Genomic DNA, 4455 nt, shown 5'->3' with positions numbered 1-4455 from the left:
TCATAAGCAGGATAAAAGAATACCTTTACTTGTGGGGACTGTTTTTATTTAATATTTTTTTTCCATTTTACTAATTGAAGCAAAATTCATGAGGACTGAATAGGGGAAACTCAGAGTTCCAAAACTTTGGGGCTTCATATATCTCATCATCCATGGAGTTATGCTTTAGGGGGTGCCATTCATTTGGAAAATAAAATAATTAGAGTGGGCAACTGGGGAACAAGGAGATCATGCATGAATGTTCCACAAGTACATACCAACACGAAGGTGTTGGCTATAGTTATGTGTTAGAATCATCTGGGAACATAATAGGAGATGTCCTGACCTTACCTGGAAGGTTCTGAGTGGGAAGCCTAGGCTGGGAGTCTTCTAGACCCAGCATTTTAAAAAAGCTCCCCGCAGTGATTCGGATGCACACCAGAATTTGAGAACCACTGTGCTAGCAGATTTCATTGCTTTGTTTCCCCAGAACTTGGCATCTTCCAAGCCAGCAGCTGGTCCAGCTCACTCTAGATCTCCTCCAACTTCTCTTAATCCTGTGCCAGGTGTGTGCCAGTTCATCCTCTGCCCAGTCTATATTCCATCCGCCCTGGGCAAATACCTTGGTTGGTCCAGTTTCTTTGCCTGGGAAGGTGAACTGAACCTTTTTCTTCCTAAAGGGCTTGAGCCAATAACAGGCCTGCTTGCATGGGCTGTTGTAGTTTTCCACTGAATTTTATCACAGCCTTTGGGAGTCCTAAGAGGACCCCAGGGAAGCCCCTGCATTCCAGACATATTCCTCGTCATCTCTGTTGTGTGGCTGCAGCCTGATTTTCTCTGGAGAGTCAGGATCAATCACCCCAAACAGTAGAGTGACCTCTTTGCCTGTTGATTCACTGGAGTGAAGAGGCAACGTGGCCAGATGGCTGTTCCAGCTTCCTCTTCAGTGGACCCCGTGCTGTGTCCCCTGTGGGAGATCCCCACCCCCTTGGGGACTGAGACCTCTTCACCAGCAGGGCTCGGAGTTGTGGAAGCGGGAAGCCAAATGCTGGCTGTGGATCAGCAGGGCTAACAGGGAGAGGGGCCACTCCCATCCCTGCCCTGTGGTCCCTTGCCTGCAGATCCTGAGGAACAGCAGCATATGTGGGTCACTGATTTAGAGCACACATGGCCCTAGCCTTGAGAGGTGTTGTCACCCAGCTGATGGCATACATAACTGATGATGTCCTCAAAAGGACATCAACTGTTCTATAAAGGCTCTGCCTTAGGAGAATAGGGAGCACAATAAGAGTAACGAACTCTATGATCCTAAGCCCGTTGCAGTCCTCATCTGCTGTAAAAGATGTTCCTTGGTCAGAAGCAATGCTATGTGAATAAAGGTGAATAAGACACTCTGTAAGCCCCCAGGGGATGGTTTTAGCAGAAGAATTGTGGGCAGGAAGGCACACCATCTGCAGAATAAGTGTCTAGTTCAGAAAGAACATATGATAGCAGTGGCACAGTGAAGCCTAGTTTTTATACATTGTCTTGGAAAAAAATTTTAAATACAAAATGTAGAGCGTAAGAGGGGAAAATCTCAATTTACTCCCATCCCTTACTTTTCCCCTTCCCTGGTCCAAGCACAATCCCAATACCCTCACCAGAGCTTCTGACTATCCATCTTTGCTCTTGCATTCTCTCTGCAGTTTCCTGTGCATTTATACATATATATGTGCACATAGAAACAGAGCTTTTATTTTTCTCTAAATCTTAATTGGCTCTTATTACATATACTGTTTCAGAACTTTCTATTAATATTCCTTTTCTTCATTAACTCTTAAATATTGCTTTGAGTTGCAGGGATGCTTATGTGTGAGATCTCTCACTCTGTCTCCACATCTACATTTACACCTACATCTAGATCTCCATCTCTGTCAATATCTATATCCACATATATATCTATATAAAACGTCTTGGACATCCCTGGTGGCTCAGTGGTTGAGAATCCACCTGCCAGTGCAGGGGGCACGGGTTTGAGCGTTGGTCCGGGAAGATCCCACATGCTGTGGAGCAACTAAGCCCTTGCGCCACAACTACTGAGCCTGAGCTGTAGAGCCCGTGAGCCACAGCTACTGAGGCCACGTGCCACAACTACTGAAGCCCACGCACCTAGAGCCCGTGCTTTGCAACAGGAGAAGCCACCGTAATGAGTAGCCCCCTCTCACCACAAGAGAAAGCCTGCGCACAGCAACAAAGACCCAATGCGGCCAAAAGTAAATTAAAACAAGCAAGCAAACAAACAAAAACATCATAAGACAGGAAATAGCCACAAATGTATCAGTGAACTCAGAACAACAACATAACTAGTAACTTACATCTACTTTTATATTTCTTATTTATTCCATTCCCCTGCATCTCTCCTGGGTAACTACTTTCAGAAGTTTTGCAATGATCGTTCCCTTGTTTTTCCTTTAATAACTTAAAATTTTTTTAAATAGTTTAAGTTTCAGAAGAAGGTGTAAATATAGTACAGGGAGTTTCAGTGTTCCATTTACCTAGCTTCCCCCAATGATATCTTACACAACATTGTCAAGCCAGAAAGGTAAGGTTGATATAATAAAACTCAGGTACAGATCTTATTTGGCTCTCACTAGTTTTATGGGCACTCCTCTGTGTGTGTGTGTGTCTGTGTGTGTATGTGTGTGTGTGCATGAATAGTTATATGAAATTTTGCCATATGCAGATAACAGTAACCACCAACACAACCAGGATACAGAACTGTTCTTTCACTACAACTTTAGCAACTACTGATCTATTCTCTTTACTGTAATTCTGCCACTTCAAGAATATTAAATATACAGAATCGTCTAGTAAGTAACCCTTTGAGATTGGCTTTTTTTTTTCTTTCAACATAATACCCTTGAGATTCATCTGAGATTTTGCGTGCATCAGTAGTTCATTCTTTGTGTGTGTGTGAATGTAAGTTTTAATTTCTCTGGGATAAATAGTCAGGACTGTCATTGCTGGGTAAGGTTATTTTTATCCGAAATGGCTGAACCTTATTTCAGAGTGGTTGAACCATTTTACATCCCTGTTAGCAACGTATGAGAGATCCAGTTACACCACATCCTCACCAGCACTTGGTATAATCAGTACTTTTTCTTTTACTCATTCTATAGGTGCATAATAATCGCAAATGATATTAATAATCCTTTTATGTTCTAATTTGTCTTCCATACATTCTCTTTGATAAAGTGTCTTTTCAAGTGTTGCCTGTTTTCTAGTTGGATTTTTTCCCCTTAATGTTGAACTTGGAGAGTTCTCTATACATTCTGGATGCAAGTTCGTTGTTGGATGTGTGATTTGCAAACATTTGATCACAGTCCATGGCTTCTTTCCATCTTTTTCTTAAAAAAAATTTTTTAAAGAAATTTTTAAGACTGCATTGGGTCTTAGTTGTGGCATGAGGGATCTTCATTGCAGCATGCAGGCTCTTCGTTGCGGTGCACGAGCATCTCTCTAGTTGTGGTATGCGGGCTCCAGAGTGTGTGGGCTCAGTAGTTGTGGCACGTGGGCTCTCTAGTTGTGGCATGTAAGCTCTAGAGTGCGCAGACTTAGTTGCCCTCTGGCATGTGGGATCTTAGTTCCCCGAACAGGGATTGAACCTGTATCCCCTGCATTGGAAGGCAGATTCTTAACCACTGGACCACCAGAGCAGTCCCCTTTCCATCTTCTTAACAGAGTCTTCCACAGAGCAAAGTTTTTAATTTTGGTGAAAAGCAGTTTATCAATTTTTTTCCTCTTGTGGATCATGCTTTGTTGTCATGTTTAAGAACTCTTCACCTAACACTAGATAACAAAGAATTTCTCCTGTGTTTTCTTCTAGAAGTTATATAGTTTTTTTTTGTTTGTTTTTTGTTTTTTTTTTTTTTGCGGTACACGGGCCTCTCACTGTTGTGTTCTCTCCCGTTGCGGAGCACAGGCTCCGGACGCGCAGGCCCAGCGGCCATGGCTCACGGGCCCAGCCACTCCGCGACATGTGGGATCTTCCCGGACCGGGGCACGAACCTGTGTCCCCTGCATCGGCAGGCGGACTTTCAACCACTGCACCACCAGGGAAGCCCTAGAAGTTTTATAGTTTTAAGCTTAGCATTTAGGTCTATGACCTATTTTTTTTTAAGATTCTTTTTGATATGGACCATTTTTAAAGTCTTTATTGAATTTGTTACAATATTGTTTCTATGTTTTGGTTTATTGGCCAAGAGGCGTGTGGGATCCCAGCCCCCTGACCCACACCAGGTGTGGGATCCCAGCCCCCTGACCAGGGATTGAACCCACACCCCCTGCATTGGAAAGCAAAGTCTTAACCAGTGGACCACCAGGGAAGTCCCTATGATATATTTCGAGCTAGTTTTTGTATAAGTTGTGAGATTCAGGTGAAGGTTCTTTTCCCCCTCTGAATATCAATATTTTCAACACCATTTGTTATAAAGATTA

This window comes from Mesoplodon mirus (assembly GCF_964341445.2).
Source record: "Mesoplodon mirus genome assembly, chromosome: 14".
Taxonomy (NCBI): Eukaryota; Metazoa; Chordata; class Mammalia; order Artiodactyla; family Ziphiidae; genus Mesoplodon; species Mesoplodon mirus.
This window is presented reverse-complemented; position numbering follows the sequence as displayed.